The sequence below is a fragment of the Aquarana catesbeiana genome, linkage group LG08, assembly GCF_042186555.1.
Source record: "Aquarana catesbeiana isolate 2022-GZ linkage group LG08, ASM4218655v1, whole genome shotgun sequence".
NCBI classification, from domain to species: Eukaryota; Metazoa; Chordata; class Amphibia; order Anura; family Ranidae; genus Aquarana; species Aquarana catesbeiana.
Window position 1 is genome coordinate 86,080,447 of NC_133331.1, and position 22,254 is coordinate 86,102,700.

Below are 22,254 nucleotides of genomic sequence, written 5' to 3' on the forward strand. Positions count from 1 at the left end.
TGCCATCCCTCTCCTGGCCACCTAGACTGCATGTCTGAATAAAGGTCTGGTATGAATTTCAAGGGGGAACTCAAACCATTTTTAAAAAGGGACAGTACACATTTATTGCCCACCTCCTGTCAAGCTAATATAGATAAACGACTAGATGAAAGCTTTGCCAATGAGAGTGGACATACAGGTATGTCCTCCCACATCATCCGCTCGTGCACGCTCTCAGATCCTGAGCCTAAACTAAACTCTGTCTATACATTAGGAGTTTTTAATAACCGTGAAAAACGTGTCTACCGTAGGTTGATGTGTCTTGTTATCTCCCTTTAGTTAGAGACAATTGTATACATCCTCTAGGACTAATATCATGTCTGGCCTCACACCTGGCAATTTTTTTGTGACTTCTTTATATTCCTTGCATTATATGTTTTATTTGGTGTGTGGGTTCAGCGCATTCCTGCAGGTGCTTGTTTATAAATACCTTGGACTATCTACTTTCCATGAAGGGGTCTTTTGGGGGGGTATTTCAATTTTTCAATTTTTATTATGATTATTTAAATAGCAAAAAAACAAAACAAATACTAAGAAAAAATATTTTTTGCCAAAATTTTTAGCCCTTTTTCCTTTATGTAGCAAAACCCCTAGTGGTGATCAAATACCACCAAAACAAAGCTCAACCGATTTTAAAAAAAATAGATATAATTCATTTGGGTTGCATGGCTAAACAATCGTCATTCAAAAGGTGTTGATTTACTAAAACTGGACAGTGCAAAAGCTGGTGCAGCTGTGCATGTGGGTATCAGATTTAACTTCAGCTTGTTCCATTAGGCTTTGACACAAACCTGGAAGTACTGAACTCTGAAAAATGGCCTAGACTGAAAGAAGGTAACACAGTCCTGACTTGAAGTGGTTAAAAAAAAACAAAAACAAACAGTATGGGGTTCCCTCTAAAATTCAGGATGCCAGGATCCTGGCAATGCGAGAAGTGGGCAGTATTACTCCATGGGAAGTTCCCTTTTCTCTATTTCTGGGTGACATCTGGTATACTACTGAGGCCTGGTTAATGCCCTCTGAGTTCCATACCCCGGACCCCCTAGAACAGACCCTGGCTGGGTGATTAGCCGCAAGCTATCCTTTGCTTGCCTTCCGGTAAGAGTTCACTTCTCACGGTGACAGCACTTTAAGGTGATGGAAGATTGCACCTTTATACCACATCACTATAGAGGATGATATAGAGGATGATTTGGACTTTGTTACACCTTTATATCACATCAATTTAGTGGATGATTTGGACTTTGTTTCCTATTTAATTTATTTCTGTGTTTCATATTCACTTTTTTATTTATACCACATCCTCTAAAACTACCCTTTTTTGATTATTTTCACGTTTATTAATTTATTCTGTTTAGCACTGGTTCATTAATAGTGGTCTCACTGTTTAGCGCAGCTATCTTTTCTACAATAGATGTAAATCGAGCCTTAAAGCAGAACTCTGGGATTTTCAAAAAATCCCCCATTAGTACACCCCCACACAAAGCACTAAACAGTTACATTTATAAAATTTTTTATAGTTTAAAGTGGAGTTCCGCTGAAAATTTTTTTTTAAAAGTCAGCAGCTACAAATACTGCAGCTGCTAACTTTTAATAATAGGACACTTACCTGTCCAGGGTGCCCGCGATGTCCTCACCCGAAGCAGATCTGTCCCTCGGCTCCCAGGTGGAGGCACCGGCATTTTCGGTAAGGTAATCAGGAATTGAAGCCTTGTGGCTTCACAGCCTGGTTCCCTACTGAGCATGCGCGAGTCGCACTGCGCAATCTCACTGGTCCCTGCTGTCTTCTGGGACCTGTGTGTCTCCCAAAAGACAGCGGGGGGACGGAGGAGGGGCCAAACATGGCTTAGATCGCTGCTGATACTGCGGTGATCTTTGCCTGGAAGTGGGCGCAATTACCTGGATTATACAGGTATGTGCTCCCCCCTGAAAGGTGCCAAATGTGACACCTGAGGGAGGGAGGAATCCAAAAAGCAGAAGTTCTATTTTTGGGTGGAACTCCACTTTAAGAGATATGTCTGATTGAATTTTCAGGAAGTCAGCTCTGTGATTCAAAAAATGCAGCATATTTTCTGGCAGGCTGTCACACACAGCTCCGCCCCCTGGTCCTGGGGAATTTGATAGACAGATCAACCGTCCAATCCCGAGATGAGTGACATGTATCAAAGTTCCCCCGGCCAGGGGGGCGGGGCTGTACGGGACGCCGAGCGGCAGGAACACAGCAATTGAAACCAAAGCTGTTTCAGTGATGTCCCTTGGCGCTCTTATCATCCGGCCAGCAATGCTCTTCCTCTCCTCTGCTCCACTGCAAGATGGACACAGGTAGGCTGCATGATTTATACAGGTAATCTGCATGATGGACATGGGAAGGCTGCATTGGTGGACACGGGCAGGCTGCATTGGTGGACACAGGTGAGGCTACATTGGTGGACACAGGTGAGGCTGCATTGGTGGACACAGGTGAGGCTGCATTGGTGGACACAGGTGAGGCTGCATTGGTGGACACAGGTGAGGCTGCATTGGTGGACACAGGTGAGGCTGCATTGGTGGACACAGGTGAGGCTGCAGTGGTGGACACGGTTGAGGCTGCATTGTTGGATACGGGTGAGGCTGCATTGATGGATACGGGTGAGGCTGCATTGATGGATACGGGTGAGGCTGCATTGATGGATACGGGTGAGGCTGCATTGATGAGCACAGATAAAGTTGCTTAATTCTGCATAAAACATTTAAGTGTCATTTCATGAGATAATTTATGACGGCGTGTATATTGGCGGGGCAGGGTAGGGGTTGGATGGGGCAACTGGTGGTGAGTAACCCTTGAGGCCTGGCTAGTAGCTTTGAGCCCTATATACAGTGCCTTGCAAAAGTAATCACCCCCCTTGGCTTTTTACCTATTTTGTTACATTACAGCCTTTAGTTTAATGTTTTTTTAATCTGAATTATATGTGATGGATCAGAACACAATAGTCTAAGTTGGTGAAGTAAAATTTCAAAAATATGTACATAAAATTATTTTTCAGAAATAAAAAAATGATAATTGGCATGTGCGTATGTATTCACCCCCTTTGTTATGAAGCCCATAAAATGCTCTGGTGCAACCAATTACCTTCAGAAGTCATATAATTAGTGAAATGATGTCCATCTGTAAGCAATAAGTGTCACATGATCTGTCATTACATATACACACCTTTTTGAAAGGCCCCAGAGGCTGCAACACCTAAGCAAGAGGCACCACTAGCCAAAAACTGCCATGAAGACCAAGGAACTCTCCGAACAAGTAAGGGACAATGTTGTTGAGAAGTACAAGTCAGGGTTAGGTTATAAAAAAATATCCAAATCTTTGATGATCCCTCGGAGCACTATCAAATCTATCATAACCAAATGGAAAGAACATGGCACAACAGCAAACCTGCCAAGAGATGGCCACACACCAAAACTCACGGATCGGGCAAGGAGAGCATTAATCAGAGAGGCAGCACAGAGACCTGAGGCAAACCTGGAGGAGCTGCAGAGTTCCACAGCAGAGACTGGAGTATCTGTACATAGGACGACAATAAGCTGTACGCTCCATAGAGTTGGGCCTTATGGCAAAGTGGCCAGAAGAAAGCCATTATTTTCAGCAAAAAACAAAATGGCAGGTTTTAAGTTTGCGAAAAGGCATGTGGGAAACTCCCAAAATGTATGGAGGAAGGTGCTCTGGTCTGATGAGAATAAAATTGAACTTTTTGGCCCTCAAAGAAAACGCTATGTCTGGCGCAAACCCAACACATCACTTCACCCAAAGAACACCCACAGTGAAATATGGTGGTGGCAGCATCATGCTGTGGGGATGTTTTTCAGCAGTCGGACTGGGAAACTGGTCAGAGTTGAGGGAAAGATGGATGGTGCTAAATACAGGGATATTCTTGAGCAAAACCTGTACCACTCTGTGTGTGATTTGAGGCTAAGATAGAGGTTCACCTTCCAGCAGGACAATGACCCCAAACACACTGCTAAAGCAACACTTGAGTGGTTTAATTGGAAACATGTAAATGTGTTGGAATGGCCTAGTCAAAGCCCAGACCTCAATCCAATAGAAAATGTGTCATCAGACTTAAAGATTGCTGTTCACAAGCACAAACCATCCAACTTGAAGGAGCTGGAGCAGTTTTGCAAGAAGGAATGGGCAAAAATCCCAGTGGTAAGATGTGGCAAGCTCATACAGACTTATCCAAAGCGACTTGGAGCTGTGATAGCCTCAAAAGGTGGCTCTACAAAAGTATTGACTTTAGGGGGGTGAATAGATATGCACATTGACTTTTTCTTTTATTTTGTCCTATTTGTTGTTTGCTTCACAATAAAAAAAAAAAAAAAAACATCTTCAAAGTTGTGGACATGTTCTGTAAATTAAATGATGCAAATCCTCAAACAATCCATGTTAATTCCATCCAAATCACCAGATGACACAGCATGGATCTCTGGCTGTGACAGGTATTGTATACGAGAACACCGATCACTGTAATCTCCCGCTGGATTGGCACAGTGCGCTGTCAATCACAATGCCAGCGGGAGATTACAGTGATCGGTGTTCTCGCATACAATACCTGTCACAGCCAGAGATCTGTATGCGGTAATGATCAGGCTACGCATGGAGATAGTGGGCGGGCGGGGGGGGGCAGAGTGGTAGAGAGCAGAGGAGAGGGAGGGGAGAGAGAGAGAGGAGAAGGAGGACACCACCTTCATGGGCAGCACAGACCAGGGCTGTGAGACCCCTCCGCCCACTACAGGAAATAACTCCCTGCTCGCTGTGGATTGAACTACAAGTGGGAGTGTCAGACCGCTGGCTGAGCTTAGGAGAGGGATAGCAGCCAGCGGTCTTACAAACAGGATGTCAACAGGCAATAACGTTTTTTCAGCAAGTTCAGCAGACTGTTGCCGAGAAACTACAGAGCTCAGAAGAACATGGATAGCAAAGTTGGTGAAGGTAGGAGATCAGGACATGGAAAGATTTTTGCCCGGAGTTCTGCTTTAATGTTGTCCTTTAGAATGCATTAAAAACGCCCCCCTCCCTGCTTAGTGGTATTTTTAAACATTTTATTTTACATTTGTTCATTTTTCTCATGGCAGTGCCCAGGTACCTTTTTAAACAAAAGTTTGCAAACTAGCCTTAAAAAAGACCAGAAACAAAATGACAAAATTCAGTTCCCATAGACTTCAGTGGGGTTTGGCGCTATTTTCAGGGTTCAGAAAATGTCCAGGGAACCATACTTTGCCTGGGTCACTCAACAGATACAGCTGCTGATGTATTATTGCAGTGCTATTCTTTGCATCAGTACACTGTAAATAAAGAATGCCATAGTGATGCCCCCTCAAAAGACTGGCCCATAATGCTATGCATTCACAACATGTACTTAGTTGTCTGGGCTGAGTAGTAGACACACTGTACTCTGGGGTACAGCTCTGGATTGAAGTGAATGTGCAGTTTACCTAGTTTTTTAACCTTGCCTGTGGACCTTTTTAAGAAAAACATAGCCTTGATTTGGGCTGTAAAGAGAACCTGTACTTTATTTTCAAGTCTTGAAGAAAAAGTGTTGCCTAGGAGCAGACACCACAAGATACTTGTAACCAGGACCAGACTGGCCATAAGGCATATTGGGCACTTGCCCGATGGGCCGGGGCCACCGTGTCACTTGTCTTTGTGGGACCTAAATCTGAGCTCCCCCTTGAGCCTGCGTGGCTCACCCAGCTTCTCGGGGGCCCAGGGGCCGGAAACTAGAGATAGCTGACAGGTGAGTCAGGCAGTGATGGGGAGGAGCTAAAAGAGGTCTCCCCTGTGTGAGCTGTGACTCACAGCCTGTGAGGAGACCCCACCTCCTGAACCTAAGACAGGTGTCACAGTGACTGCTGCTGGTGACTGCCTGACAGGTGGAGAGAGCCAGAGAGAAAGTGCCAGTGATTATATTATACAGTGCTGTGAAAAAGTATTTGCCCCTTCCTGATTTTATTTTTTTTTTTTTTGGATATTTCTCACACTTAAATGATTCAGATCATCAAACAAATTTTAATATTATGCAAAAATAACCCGAGTAAATCCAAGATGCAGTTTTTAAATTACTATTTCATTTATTAAGGGAAAAAAGCTGTTCAAACCTGCCTGGCCCTATGTGAAAAAGTAATTGCCTCCTCTCATGCCGAATCATGAATGAACTGTGAACTGTGATTAACCACAATTTGTTTTGAAATCTGAGTTAAATTTCACTTGCCACACCCAGGCCTGATTACTGCCAAACCTGTTGAATCACGAAATCACATAAATAGAAGCTGTCTGACAAAGTGAAGCACACTAACAGATCACAAAAAGCCACACATAATGCCACGATCTAAAAAAATTCAAGAGCAGATTAGAAACAAACATGTATCGGTCTAGGAAGGGTTTCAAAGCCATTCTGGGGCTGCTTTGCAGCTTCAGGACCTGGACGACTTACCATAATTGATGGAACCATGAATTCTGAGCTCTACCAGAAAATCCTAAAGAAGGATGTCCGGCCATCAGTTCGTGACCTCAAGCTCAAGTGCACTTGGGTTATGCAGCAGGACAATGATCCGAAACACAATAGCAAGTCCACCTCCAAATGGTTCTAACAAAAATTTAGGTTTTGGAGTTGCCTAGTCAAAGCCCAGATTTAAATCCAATTGGGATGCTGTATAATGACCTGACACAGGCGTTCATGTGGCTGAATTAAAACAATTCTGCAAAGAAGAGTGGGCCAAAATTGCTCCACAGCAATGCGAAAGACTCATTGCCAGTTATCGCAAATGCTTGATTGCAGTTGTTGCCGCTAAGGGTGGCACAACCTGTTATTAGGTTTAGGGGGCAATTACTTTTTCACATAAAGCCAGGCAGGTTTGGACAGATTTTTTGCCTTAATAAATCAAACCATCATTTAAAAACTGCATTTTGTATTTACTCGAGTTATCTTTGTGTAATAATACAATTTGTTTGATGATCTGAGTCATTTAAGTGTGACAAATATGCAAAAAAAGAAAAAAATACTACCTGGTACTACTCTACCTGGCTGCACTCCTTTCTCTCCTCTGTGCATCTGGCTCTGTCCACCCCTCCACCTGGCTGCATTCACTCTGTCCACCCCTCCACCTGCCTCTCCTCTGTCCACCAGGCTCCATCCTCCCCTCCATCTGGCTGCATCCTCTCCTCTGTCCACCAGGCTCTGTTCTCCCCTCCACCTGGCCTCATCCTCTCCTCTTCTGTATCCACTTGACTCTGTCCTCCCCTCCACCTAGCTGCATCTCCAGCTCTATGTCCACCTGGCTCCATCCTCTCCTCTATCTGGCTGCATCCCCCCTCTCCTCTGCCCACCTGGCTCTGTTCTCCCCTCCACCTGGCCTCATCCTCTCCTCTTCTGTATCCACTTGACTCTGTCCTCCCCTCCACCCAGCTGCATCTCCAGCTCTCTGTCCACCTGGCTCCATCCTCTCCTCTATCTGGCTGCATCCCCCCTCTCCTCTGTCCACCTGGCTCTGTTCTCCCCTCCACCTGGCCTCATCCTCTCCTCTTCTGTATTCACTTGACTCGGTCCTCGGCTCCACCTGGCTGCATACCCACTCTCCTCTGTCCACCTAGTTCTACCCTGCCCTCCTCTCTTCTATCCACCTGGCTCTTCCCCCCTCTCGGGTCTGTCCCCTCTTTTTCTCCATCCCCTAAATGCAGGGCAATTGCCTTGGATGACCACCCTATGCAAGTTTGTGGAGCCAAGTGCCAGATGCTTTTATTTTATTTAACCATGCCCATTTAAGCCCCTCCCACTGTTAACACAATTGGGCCACACCCACGTTTTGCCTACCCCTGTCTGACACAATGTGCATAGCCAGATTAAGTTTTCTACTTCCTTATGAAGCTGGCTAAATATAACTAAAAGACAGAAAAAAAAAACTGTAGTCATTATATGTAATTTGGTAAAAAAAAAAAAACAAACAAACAATCGGGCTGCTCAGTCCAAAATGTCCGGGTCTATTTTTGTTCCAGTCCAGGCCTGCTTGTAACCCTAATACAAAGGAAAACTTGACCAGTGCCCATCTTAGATTAGACTTGACTTTTTTACTGGAATAAATGTGAAAGTTTCTGTTGCTGACTTTCTTTTGCAAACTCTAATTACCTGGTTCACTTTGTCTTCAATAATATGAGTTTCTAACATGAAACCAGCATGCAGGTGAAATCAGAACCCTTGATAAACATTATAGATCCAGGTCAGCAATACTTGGTATTAAGGCCAGGTCAGACACCAGTAGATTTAAATTATAACTAAAGGCAAAACTTTTTCCTGGTGCCTCCATGGCAGCATACTTGTGATAAGCACCGCCCCGGACTCCTTTGCTCAGGATAGTGAATAAATTATAAAAGTGACAACCATAACCCCCTATAGCATTCTCCTTTTTTTCCTCATACCTGATGGATAGTGTTGTTGCGTGTCTTTACCTCTGCCATGTGCAGCTTCCGTCTGGGTTCAGGCCTCTCCCAAATGCGGTCCCCTTCCTTGGGCTGCTAAAAGCGCTGATAAGAGGGGAGCCCCTTCTGAGGGTCTTTTGGGGCAGCAGCAGTTTCCAATCTTGGAGCGGTAGTCCTGCATTTTGCGCTTGGCTGGTATCCTCTGTGTGGGCAGGTAAGGGCTTCCTTTCCTATAGCTGTAGCCATGAACATACTGTGTTTTATATGGCTGTATTTTTACCTTCCTTGCTTCTTGTCTGTGCACCTGTCCCCTCTCTTTTCCAACTACTAAGGCGTTCCTCGTGCGACGAGCACGCTGCTGATTGGTCCCTTTTCTGGGTTAGTCGGGATCTCCGATTGGTGGGCGGGCTCCAAGCGACGCTCTCGGCAGCTGGGTGCATGCGCAGGAGACTGACGTCCTGGGCGCCATCTTGCTTGAGTGCAAGGCCCTATGGCTTTTACCTCACTACGGGCTAAGGCGTCGGGGGCGACTCGGGGAAGGAGGGTCCTGCATTTACTCCCCCCCTTGCCCTATTTATGTGTAGGGAAGGGTTTAGTCATTCTTGTGCTCATCTCGAGCAGGTTTCTCATGCTGAGTGCTCCTGGTGGCCTCAGTTTGGCTGTGCTTGGTAAGTAATTTTTGGCATTTCAAAGAGGTATGGAAGTAGAGAGAAAGTAACCTTTTTTTTTCCAGCACTATAAAAAATTGTTTTGTTCAAGCACTATAAAAAATTGTTTTGTTAAAAAAAAAAAAATTTGGTAAATTCATGTTTTCTTTTTTTTTTGTGGTATGTTTTGGTACAAATATTATATATTTACCTCTTTTTAGGGGAGGGGGTGTACCTTCTTACTCTCCTTTATTTTTATTTTTGTTTCTTTCCCCTTACATTTCTCTTCAGTGTTTTCTCTACTGTGTTTCTGCTTCGGTCTGCCCCCACAGTTATGAGTCAGCCGCTGTCAGACCAAGACCCTCATTTTCTTAGGTGAGGACATGAACCTAATTCGATCGCTCAAAAAAAGCCTTTACGCTGTTACTCTCATTTCAGCCCTATACGACAAGACAAGTCTAACAAGACTTCTGGCCGTCGCAGTGGTTATTCCCAGCCAAGTTCTGATCACAGTCGCTCAACTAGTTCACAACACCATTCCGACGAGAGGTTGGCTTCTAAAAGACACTGGTCGTCTAGCCCCCCCCCCCCCCCCCCCCCCGACGAGAAAGCTCTAAGAGGTGTCGGGCATGTGGAGCCAACCCTATGGCAGATAAGCTGATCTGCAAAGACTGTCTTTGGGGTTATGCTGAACAAGAAAAGGCTGAGGTTCAGCAGGTGACGGGTTTTATAAAAGTCGTCGTCAAGGACTCGCTAGCAGAGTTAATGGACTCAACTCCTTCTCAACAGGTTGCGGCTTCAGATTCGGATTCAGCCCTTCCAGGCCCGTCCACCGCGGGTCCTGCAGTGGCCACATTAGGGCCTCTTCTTCCAACCACAGGAGATAAGGATGAGTCTATGGATGAATCTGATCCCTCAGGGTTCACTTTTTCTTTAGTCCAACCATTTGTTTCAGCAGTTAAGCAAGCAATTGGCTGGGAGGAGACTGAGGAGCCGCCTAAGGAATCCAAATCATTTTTTCCATTCCTGAAGAAAAAAACTTTCCTTTTTCCCCTTCATGGAGGAGTTAAAGGATCTTAAAGAGAGAGAATGAAGGAAAACGGATAAACATTTTTCCTTGAGCCGACTTCAAAAACTGTATCCCACTGGAAGAGCTCAAGTTATCTGTATGCTTTGTGGGGGAAGAAGCAATTGATTCAGTTTGGTATTCAGCTAGAGTGATGTTGCATACAATTATGGCCAAACGGGCTCTGTGGCTGAAGCCATGGGCTGCCGATGCAGCCTCTAAGCAAAATTGGTGCAAGATCCCCTTTGACGGGAAGGCCTTATTTGGGGACAGGTTTGAGAAGGCAATCTCTTGAGTGATTGGTGGAAAAATTGGGATTACTTCCCCAGAACAGAAGGGTTAGGTGCTCTCGAGTTTATGCCTCTAAATTTCAATCCTCCAGGAACAGGAACTCACAGTTCTGTCAAAACAGAGACCCCAAGAAGAATTGGAGAAGCACTCAAGCTACTTTCTTAAAGTCAAACAAGCAGAGGTAGTCTCCCCAACCCCCAGGGGGGGCGAAATCCATTTGACATAACACCACTCCAAGTTCCTCCGATTGGGGCCAGGTTGAAAAGGTTTTCCGGGGTCCGGTCCAGCCGTTGCAAGGATTGCTGGGTGGTATCCACCGTCCATTTTGGGCATTTCTGGATGTTCTTAGATCATCCCCCGCAAGACTCATTTGTTCTAACAAAACTGCCAGTATCTCCTCAGAAGGCGGAGGCCCTACAGAAATTTCTTCACCTGCTGCAAGTTCAGCAATCAGTGGTCCCTGTCCCTCCCTCCCTCCTAGAGATTCATAGGATTCTATTCTCCTCTTTTTCTTATCCCCAAAAAGAATGGAGAATGAAGACCAGTGGTGGATTTGAAGTGACTTAATCATTTCATTCGATTAGACTGCTTCAAAATGGAGTCCTTACAAACTATCATCCAGATGGTCCAGCCGAGAGACTGGATGATCTTGGGATCTTCAAGACACCTATTTCCATGTATCTATTCTCCCTGCTTTCCAGAGGTTTTTAAGGGTGGTGGTTGGCCACACACACCTCCAGTTCCAGTGCCTTCCCTTCAGCCTGTGCACATCCCCAAGGATATTTTCGAAGGTACTAATCACAGTCCTGGCGCCCCTCAGGGAGAGAGGTCTGCAAGTTTTCCACTTTCTGGACGACATCCTTTTGCTAGCCCCCAACCCAGTCAGATCAGCTTCTGGATCACAGAGAGGTCCTCCTGTCCACCCTGAAGGATTTTGGGTGGCTGGTGAATGGGGAAAAAAAAGTCTCCTAACCCCAACTCAGTCAATGTCTATCTGGGTGCTCTTTTCAACACCTCAGCTGGAACAGTGTGTCTCCCCCCCTCCCAGAAGGTAGCGGCTATTGCCCAAAAGATGTGTCACATCAGGTCACTTTCTCACCTTTCAGCGTCAGACTGTCTAAGTCTAATCGGGACCATGTCATCATGTACCCCAATGCTACCCTGGGTTTATTGGCACCTGAGGGTTTTTCAAGTGGGCTTCCTGTCACAGTGGAAGGGGCAGTCACTATGTCAGTGAATTTCTATCTCAGTTCCCATGAGGAGGGGTCTCCTCTGGTGGTCGAAGAAGGACCTGATCTCAAGGCCTCGTCTCCTTCAGTGCCCCTCCTGGACCATCCTTACCACCGATGCAAGTCCGAGGGGTTGAAGAGCACACTGCGATCACCTTGCAGTACAGGGGAGGTGGGACTTTCCCACGGCGGGAGTAATCTCCAATGTCCTGGAGTTACGGGTGGCCTATCTAGCCGTAGTGAGCCTGGGAGAACATCCACATCATAAGTCGGTCCTATTATGCCTGGACAACAGGGCAGCAGTGTCGTATAACCGATGATGGAGGGAACCCAAAGCATCCCTTTACTAAGAGAGGTAGAGCCCATTATGTTGTGGGCAGAGAGGAACCTGCTGGATTTGAAGGCAGTCTACCTTCTGGGTCATCTGAAGGAGGAGGCAGATCATCTGTCTCGGAACTTTCAAGGCAACGACGAGTGGTCCCTTCACCCCTCGGTATTCAACTGGATCATGAATCTCCAGAATCCTGCAGAAATCAACCTTTTTGCCTCACCAGTGAATGCCAAACTGCCAAGATTCCTTTTCCCGCCTGCCTCACCCTCGGGCGGAGGTGGTAGATGCCCTCTCGAGTGCGTGGCAATGCAAAACAGCCTATGCATTCCCCCTCAAACCCCTAATTTCGAGGTTTCTGCTCAGGTTGATGAAGGAGCCAGTCAGAGTGGTGGCAATTCTACCATACTGGCCGAGGAGGCCTTGGTTCCCCTGGGAACCTCAGTACTTGTCGCCCTCTCAAAATTCCTACCTCAACTTCTCTCTCAAGGGAGATTTGTGCATCCATCTCCTCACCTGCATGTTTGGATGTTGAAAGGGAGAAATTCCCATCCTTAGGTTGCTCTTTAAATGTGCTTTCAACTCTTTTGAAAACCAGAAAACCCTCCAAGAACTACGTGTACTCAAAGGTCTGGAATAAGTTCAAACTGTTTGCGGCTGACAAGTGCTGACAAGATTCCACAATTCCTTCCACTGCACTCCTCTTGGATTTTCTGCAGGCTGGCCTGGACCTTGGTCTCGGACTAAGTTCACTGAAGGTTAATGTGGCTGCTATTTCTTCAGCTACCCAAAAAAGATGGGCAGAGGACTTGCTTATCATTCAATTCTTCAGGGCAGTCAAAAAGATCTGGCCACCGGTAAAGCGTTCTTTTCCAGCTTGGGATCTGCCCTTTGTCCTGGACTGTCTGATGTCTCAGCCTTTCGCCCCAATAGAATGCTCTTCTCTATGGAACCCGACGCTCAAGACTGCCTCTTTAATTGCAGTGACTTCAGGGAAGAGGGCCTCGGACTTACAAGCCTTGGGGGCAGATGATAAGCACCTATCTTTCTCCCCGGATAGGGTGGAGCTACGGACAGTATAGGGTTTTGTCCCTAAAGTTTGTCGATCCACTCTCTCAGAAGCCTGGGCGCTACCTAACTTTAGGGATCCGCTCTCAGGTTCACTGCAAGAATTGGACATTTCCAGAGTTCTAAGATGTTACCTACAGGCTACAGCCCCCTTTAGAACATCAAATAAATTGTTCATACTTCCTTGGAGCAGGAATAGAGGGAAAGAAGCCGCATCAAGAACTATCCCCTCCTGGATTTGTAAGCTAATCCAAAAAGCGTATAGGGCTAGAGGGATGGATCCTCCGGCGGTAAAAGCCCACTCAACGAGGGCAGTCTCTTCATCTTGGGTGGCAAGGGCTAATATCTCTCTAGAGACTATTTGCAAAGTGGCCACTTGGTCATCTCCAAACACGATCATGCGCCACTACAGGATTGATCCAGGGGCACTCACTTTGGTTCAATTGAGTCAGCTCTCTTGTTTCCTTAATACATTTTTCTTTATGAGCATTACCCACCCAGTTGTTAGCTATTTATTTTATCACAGGTATGCTGCCATGGAGGCACCAGGAAAATGGAAACTTGTATCATACTTACCGTAATTTTCCTTTCCTGGTGCCTATCCATGGCAGTATACATTCCCTTGCTTGGTATTCGATATAATAGGAGAATGCTATAGGGGGGTATGGTTGTCACTTTTCTAATCTATTCACTATCCTGAGGGGAGGAGCCTGGGGCGGAGCTTATCACCAGTATGCTGCCATGGATAGCCACCAGGAAAGCAAAATTACGGCAAGTATGATACAATTTTATGTTTTTTTTCAGTTGTGGATAAAGTGGATAGGTTTTTATTGCTCTTTGTGCCCTCATTCAGGAGATTCACCTCTCTATTTGTCATGTTTACCATTATCAAATGAAAGTAAAAGAAAATCACAACATTTTTGGCTGTCCCCAGAAAAGTAATAGAAGGGAAATTTTCTAAAGGGGATACTAGTTCTGGTGACCTGAGTGTCCCCAAGAGATTCCCTTAATTTGCATGAATCTCTTCTTACTTCCTGTTTTGGCTATGGGACAGGAAATGAAGGTTAATCTCTACAATGGGACATAGATGGCAAAAATAAACCTTACAGGGGTTATAACCCCCCCCCCCCTCCTCTTGCTCTATCAAAATTTAAAAAAAAAAGTTTTGCCTAAAGTTCTACTTTAACATTTTTAGAAGGAGAGAACAACAATGGCAGCCAACCTACATATTGGCACAGGTTTCCTTTAAAAGCGGCCACTTTTCCTATTGAATTTTATTTTGCTTACATTATGGAGGATGTAACAGGAGGAGTAAAAACACCTAAAACTCAGAGGAAGATGGGAGCTAAGGCTGGAGTTATGACACTTGACGGAGTCTTATGAATCACAGGTAAAGATAGGATAAGACTGAAAAAGCTAGTCCCAGCATTCCACAGTTTACATGTGGTTTAAAAAAAATCATCATTTTAGTACAATGCGGCTATGGTTGAAGTTTCTGATTCCATCTTTTGATTGCCATCAGTTGCGGGCTAGAACATGTACGTAAACAGGTGACAAGTTCTGACAGCACATCTTCCCTTTGCAGTCAACATACATATTACTATCTGCCACTACCTGTCTTGCAAATTCTAACCATCTGCCCAATTAATAGAAGTTCTCAATACGTCTATAGTGCTGGGACAGCAAGTAGCTTGACCATTATTTGTCCTTTTCGGTTAGTCATACAGGCGTGTAAAACTCTAATTGACTTGAATGAGTTTATTGTAAGGATTAGAATACTGTCAAATGTTCACTGAGATAGAAAGTGACATGGCATGTCTGTACACTGGCAGCACAGGGCACAATGACAAAGAAGGCTTGTAAATAAAAATACTGGCCTGGAGCAAAGAGAGTGACTTGTACTCAGGACAACAGATATGTGCATAACCACACTCTCAGAATATTATTACCAGAATCCCAGTAGTATCCGGCTGAACAGCACAGCTTCTGTGATTTACCTGGGCATACCGCACTATTGGGCTATATAGTATTAGAAGTATAAATACTACACAACAGATTAAAGCTTAATTAAAATTAATTAAATGAATTAAAAGTATTGCAGCTCTTTAAAAATTAATGCATTAATAAATGTATTTTTTTTTAAATAAAATCAGTGTATGTATCTACATTTAACCTGGTATTAGCCTTTAACAGTGCCTGTACATCAGGACTTAAGTGCGAGATGAAGAAGCAGTACTAGGAGCCAATCAGTTCATGTGCCAACAAGAATGTTGTCAGGGACAGAGAAGATGGTGAGAGAGAGTGAAAGGCTGGGGCTGGTCCATGACAACCTGAGCTAAGAGCAAGTGGATTAACTGAAGCTGGCTTTTAGGCCTCATACACACTGGACATTATATTATTATAAAAACGCTGGTAGCTTTGCAGTGAGTTTTTCAACAGCATTTTTTTTTGTGTTTTTTAGTGTTTTTCAGCGTTAGCGTTTTTTAGCATTTTTTTTTTTCAGTGGATCAAAAACTTTAAAAGACGCTGGTAAGCGTTTTTAGGTGTTTGTTTGTTTTTTTAATGTTAGAGCATTTTTACAGCTGAAAAACGCCTATCAGAACTCACTAGTTTTGGGGTTTTTTTTACAGCCAAAAAACGCCCCAGCCAAAAACAGTTGGTAACAGCCTATGTGTGCATGGACACATAGGATAACATGATGGGGAGTTTATTGACTGTAAAAAATGTCTGAGGCCAAAAACAGCAGCTGTAAAAATGTCCAAAAATATCCAGTGTGCATGAGGCCTTAGAGTGGGGACATCTAGTGACAAAAAAAAAAAAAGTACTGCATTAAGGTAAAATATTGCAGCAAAAGCTGGCTTTTTTGTTATATATTTTTATAGTTTACCTGGAGTTCTGCTTTAAGTGCGCCTCAATGTCAATAGGATGACAAAACGGGGTTTCTGCCTTAGACTATTCCTTTGAAAGAAAATTATATAATCTCTATCTACTCCTTAAATATAAATTTGCCCAGAATTGGGTGGATCTAACCTTTGTTCTCCGTTTCGTGTCTACCCATCCCACAAGCTGTCAGTGAAAATCTATTAACATTTTTAATGAAAAAATATAGATTTTTTACACTTTTTTTTATAAAATCTATTTTAAGCATAAAATGTAACATTTGGATAAAGGAAGATATTCACATTAAAATCTAAAAACAAATGTTCTCTAAACAGTACCTGACCATTGTGTTTCTGGATGGATCAGGCGATAATAGAAATATTTTAACAACACGGACGTGCTTTCAGGAAAACACCGGGACCTGAAATAACTAACTTCTTCTGGAACCTGCTGCCAGGATTTATGGGACTTTACTAAATTTTCTCTTCTTTGTCCATTTACAGAAACTGAAACAATGGGAAAAGCACCCAAAACGGATATTACATTTTGAAAATAGAAGCAACCATCGAAATACATTTCCAAACATCTGAAAGAGACCTATTTTAATCTCACATTGTTTATTTTTATTCCAATCCGAAGTGTTGGTGAATTGCTATTGTAGTAACACAGCAGAATATATTGTTTGTAACGTGTTACATATTTAAATGACTCCACATAAATGTTTAAACTCTGCATTTGTTACACTTTTCATTTAAATTAATGAAAATTCTATTTTGCACTGGGTTATTTTTAAGTATCTGTTGTTTTTCTCTTATATTTCAGTCATTCTCTGCCAGGTGACTTAGGCGTGAAACTCAACCAACCTGTGCCTGTGTGGGTTTCCTCCGGGTACTCCGGTTTCCTCCCACACTCCAAAGACATGCTGGTAGGTTAATTGGCTCCTGTCTATATTGGCCCTAATATGAGTATGTATGAATGTGACTTAGGGACTTTAGATTGTAAGTTCTGTGAGGGCAGAGACTGATGTGAATGCACAACATATACAGTATGCATAGTGCTGCATAAATTGAGTACCTGTAGTAAATAAATAAAAACTAGCCTGTGCTTCATAGGGATAGGTTTTCATGTGCTGAATAAAGTATACCATGCAAGGTGCACAATGGTTTCACATTGATTGGTGGTCATGGTGAAAGCCCTACTGAACTTTCTTTTTAAGATCCAAGTGTAAAAAAAAAAAAAAAAAAAATGTTTTTTCTTTTGCTTTTAAAGGTAAAAGAGATCTGAGGTCTTTTTGACCCCAGATCTCTCAATTAGGGGACTTGTCATGCTTATTTCTAGTACAAGAGATGTTTACATTCCTTGTAATAGGAATAAAAGTGATTACAAATAAATAAGTTAAGGGACAGTGTAAAAAAAAAAAAAAAATTAAAAGCACCCCATCCCTCCATGCTCGCACACAGAAGCAAACACATACCTAAGTTGCGCCCGCATATGTAAATGGTGTTTAAACCACACATGTGAGCTATAGCTGCGATCATTAGAGTGAGAGCATAAATTCTAGCACTAGTACTCCTCTAACCCTAAAAAGGTAACCTGTAAACATTTTTAAAGCATCGCCTATGGAGATTTTTAAGTACAGTACTTTGTCGCCATTCTACGAGCCTGCGCAATTTTAGCCACTTTCGGACCGCCCACCGCACATATACTGCGGCAGGGCGACCCGGCTACGCGAACTGATGCGGGAACTCATCCGCGGGTCTGACGGACTCGATGTCCATCAGCCACCCGTGATCGCGGTGATGAGAGGCAGAACGGGGATCTCCCTGTGTAAACAAGGCGGATCCCCGTTTTGACTGGGGAGGAGAGAGAGATCAGCTGTTCCTAGTGATCAGGAACAGCGATCTCTCTCTTCTCCCAGTGAGCCCATCCTCCTGACAGTTAGAAAGCACCTTCCTAGGGAACACGTAACCCTTTAATTACCATTAGTGTTACTGTAACCCCTTCCCTGCCAGTGCCATTTATACAGTGATCAGTGCATTTCATTTTTATAGCACTGATCACTGTATTGGTGTCACTGGTCACCAAAAAGTGTCAATTAGGGTCAGATTTGTCCGCAATGTCGCAGTCCCGCTAAAAATCACAGATCGCCACCATTATTAGTAAAAACAATAAAAAATAAAAAGTCCCTAAATCTTTCCCCTATTTTGTAGGCGCTATAACATTTGCGCAAACCAACAACCAACAATATACGCTTATTGCGATTTTTTTTTTTTACCAAAACTATGTAACAGAATATATATTGGCCTAAACTGATGAAAAATGTGTTGTTAATGTATTTTTTTTTTTATATGTATTAAAGCAGAAAGTAAAAAATATTGTTTTTTTTTTTTCAAAATTGTCAGTCTTTTTTTGTTTATAGCGCAAAAAATAAAAACCGCATAGATGATCAAATACCACCAAAAGAAAGCTCTATTTGTGGAAAAAAAGGACAACAAATTTTGTTTGGATATGGCATTGGCACGACTGCGCAATTGTCAGTTAAAGCGACGCAGTCCTGTATCGCAAAAAATGGCCTGGTCATTAAGGGGGTAAATCTTTCTGGGGCTGAAATGCTTAAAGCGTGACATGTTAGGTATCTATTTACTCGGCGTAGCATCATCTTTTGTTTGTGTTTTTTTATTTGTTAAAGTGTATCTTTTCCAAAAAATTGAGTTTGAAAGACTGCTGTGCAAATACAGTGTGACATAAAATATTGCAACGATCGCCATTTTATTCTCTAGGGGTCTCTGCTAAAATGTTATTTATATATATATATATATATATATATATATATATATATATACACACATACATATACATATACATACATATACACACACATACACATACATATACACACACACACACATATACATACACACACACACACACACACACACACACACACACACATACACATGGTATGTCTATTAAATAATGAGACTGTGATCCCACCAAGTAAACAAAGCGGTCAGAACCGGTTATAACTGCATGTGTGGTATACCCTTTATCGCAGGGATAGAGGGTAAAAAAGGGGGAGGGGTATACCTATACATATATCAAGAATAATGTACAAGTGAATGTGAGCGATGACATCACTATGGGAGTTAGGAAGGAGGAGGAATCTTTATGGGTAGAGCGCCAAAGGGATGAAGCTAAGGGGAAAATAATACTGGGAGTATGCTATAGGCCCCCTAACCTGAGGGAGGAGGGGGAGGCGGATCTCCTATCACAATTTGGATTAGCAGCAAGGATGGGAAGTGTTATCATAATGGGGGATTTTAATTATCCAGACATAGACTGGGTGGAGGGAACCACATATTCGTCCAAGGCTCGCCAGTTCCTAAATGTCTTGCAGGACAATTTTATAGTTCAGATGGTAGACACACCAACTAGAAATAAAGCGTTACTTAATCTACTGATTACCAACAATACAGTCCTGATCACGGATGTGGAAATACGGGGCAATTTAGGAAACAGTGATCACAGGTCAATTGGCTTCAGTATAAATCACACAAATAGGAAACATAAAGGGGAATACAAAGACGGAATTTCAAAAGGGCCAACTTCCCTAAATTATAAACCTTGCTAGAAGGCATAAATTGGGAAAAAATCTTAGGAACAAAAGTACACAGAGGAGAGATGGGTTGGCTTTAAGAGCATATTAAATAAGGGCATTAGCCAATGCATCCCATTGGGTAATAAATTTAAAAGAGCGAACAAAAGTCCTGGATGGCTTAAAGCAGAGTTCAGGTTTTTTTGTTTATTAAAAGTCAGCAGCTACAAAAAGTTTAGCTGCTGACTTTTAATAAACAGACACTTACCTGTTCCTCGGTCCAGCGATGCGGCCGCACGGAGCTTCACTTCTCTCCCCCTCCTCTCCTCTGCGCCTCCATTGAAATCGTGAGCACCCGGCCGTAGCAGCTTGCGGCTTCACGGCCGGGTGCGCACTGCACATGCGCGAGTTGCCGCTGCGCTCTCCCAGTGGATAGGCAATCTTCTGGGACCTGACACAAGTCCCAGAAGATTGCCGAGAGGGAGGGGCCGCCTAGGGGGAGGGGAGGAGTCGCCTAGGTGGCCCGTAGGCAGAAGCAGGAAGTAGGACAGGAAGTCCTACTCAAAACTAAGCACCCACTCCCCCCCAAAAAAATGACATGCCAAATGTGGCATGTAAGGGGGCGAGGAGTGCTTAAAGCGGAAGTTCCACTTTTGGGTGGAACTCCACTTTAACTCCAATGTAAAAATGCATATAAAAGCAAAGGAGAAGGCCTTCAAAAAATACATGGTTGAGGGATCATCATCAGCATTCAGACTTTTTAAAGACTGCAACAAGAAATGTAAAGGTGCACCTAGGGCGGCTAAGATAGAACATGAAAGACACATAGCGGAGGAAAGCAAAAAAAAAAAAAAAATCAAGAAATTCTTTAAGTATGTAAACAGTTAAAAAGGGAGGACAGACCATTTTGGCCCCATAAAGAATGAGGAAGGACATCTGGTTACAAAGGATGGGGAGATAGCGAAGTTATTGAATTTATTCTTCTCCTCTGTCTTCACGAGGGAATCAGGGGCTTCAGCAACCAAAACTGCAGTGCTTATCCTCATGACACATCACAGGAAGCACCTCCATGGTTAACAGAGGACAAAATTAAAATTAGACTTGGGAAACTTAACATTATTAAATCACCAGGACCAGATGGCTTGCACCCAAGGGTACTTAGGGAACTCAGTCAAGTAATTGCCAGACCATTATTCCTAATTTTTACTGACAGTCTACTGACTGGAATGGTACCAGTTGGAGAAACACCAATGTAGCACCAATATTTAAAAAGGGCCCAAAATACATCCCTGGGAATTACAGACCAGTTAGCCTAAAATCAATAGTATGCAAGCTCTTGGAGGGGATAAGGGACTATATACATGATTTTAGTAATAAGAACGGTATCATTAGTAGTAATCAGTATGGATTCATAAAGAATCATTCTTGCCAAACCATACTATTAACCGTCTATGAGGAGGTGAGTTGCCATCTAGATAAAGGAAGGCCCGTAGATGTGGTGTATCTGGATTTTGCAAAAGCATTTGACGCAGTTCCCCAAAACGTTGTGATAAATGGGGAGTACTCGGAATGGTCAGGGGTGAGCAGTGGGGTCCCCCAGGGTTCTGTGCTGGAACCAATCCCATTTAATTTGTTCATAAACGACCTGGAGGATGGGATAAACAGTTCAAACTCTTTATTTGCGGACGATAATAAGCTAAGCAGGGCAATAACTTCTCCACAGGATGTGCAAACCTTGCAAAAAGATTTTAACAAATTAATGGGGTGGGCAACTACATGGCAAATGAGGTTTATTGTAGAAAAATGTAAAATAATGCATTTGGGTGACAAAAATATGCATGCAATCTATACACTGGGGGGAGAACCTCTGGGGGAATCTAGGATGGAAAAGGACCTGGGGGTCCTAGTAGATGATAGGCTCAGGAATGGCATTCAATGCCAAGCTGCTGCTAACAAAGCAGACAGAATATTGGCATGCATTAAAAAGGGGATTAATTCCAGAGATAAAACGATAATTCTCCCACTCTACAAGACTCTGGTCTGGCCGCACCTAGAGTATGCTGTCCAGTTCTAGGCACCAGTCTTCAGGAAGGATGTACTGGAAATGGAGCGAGTACAAAGAAGGGCAACAAAGCTAATAAAGGGTCTGGAGGATGTTAGTTATGAGGAAAGGTTGCGAGCACTGAACTTATTCTCTCTGGAGAAGAGACGCTTAAGAGGGGATATGATTTCAATTTACAAATACCGCACTGGTGACCCCACAATAGGGATAAAACTTTTTTGCGGAATGGGATTTATCAAGATACATGGCCACTCATTAAAATTTGAAGAAAAGAGGTTTAACCTTAAACTATGTAGAGGGTTCTTTACTGTAAGAGCGACAAGGATGTGGAATTCCCTTCCACAGGTGGTGATATCAGCGGGGAGCATCAATAGTTTCAAAAAACTATTAGATAAGCACCTGAACGACCACAACTAACAGGGATATACAATGTAACACTGAATGTAATCACACACATAGGTTGGACTTCATTGACTTGTGTCTTTTTTCAACCTCACCTACTATAACTATGACCCTGAACATTTTTGAACCTGCATGACAAGCAACAACACTCTATGACATTCAGTTGATTGTGAGTCGCCATTTAGTTTGGTTGTGTTTTCT

General features: G+C 43.4%; 1 protein-coding gene across 4 annotated transcripts in view; it reads right to left on the reverse strand.

The window, feature by feature from the left end:
- The window catches only part of ADGRA1 (adhesion G protein-coupled receptor A1), a 1,332,527-nt gene that overhangs the window by 1,001,236 nt on the left and 309,037 nt on the right, over positions 1-22,254 (reverse strand). The window lies entirely within an intron of this gene.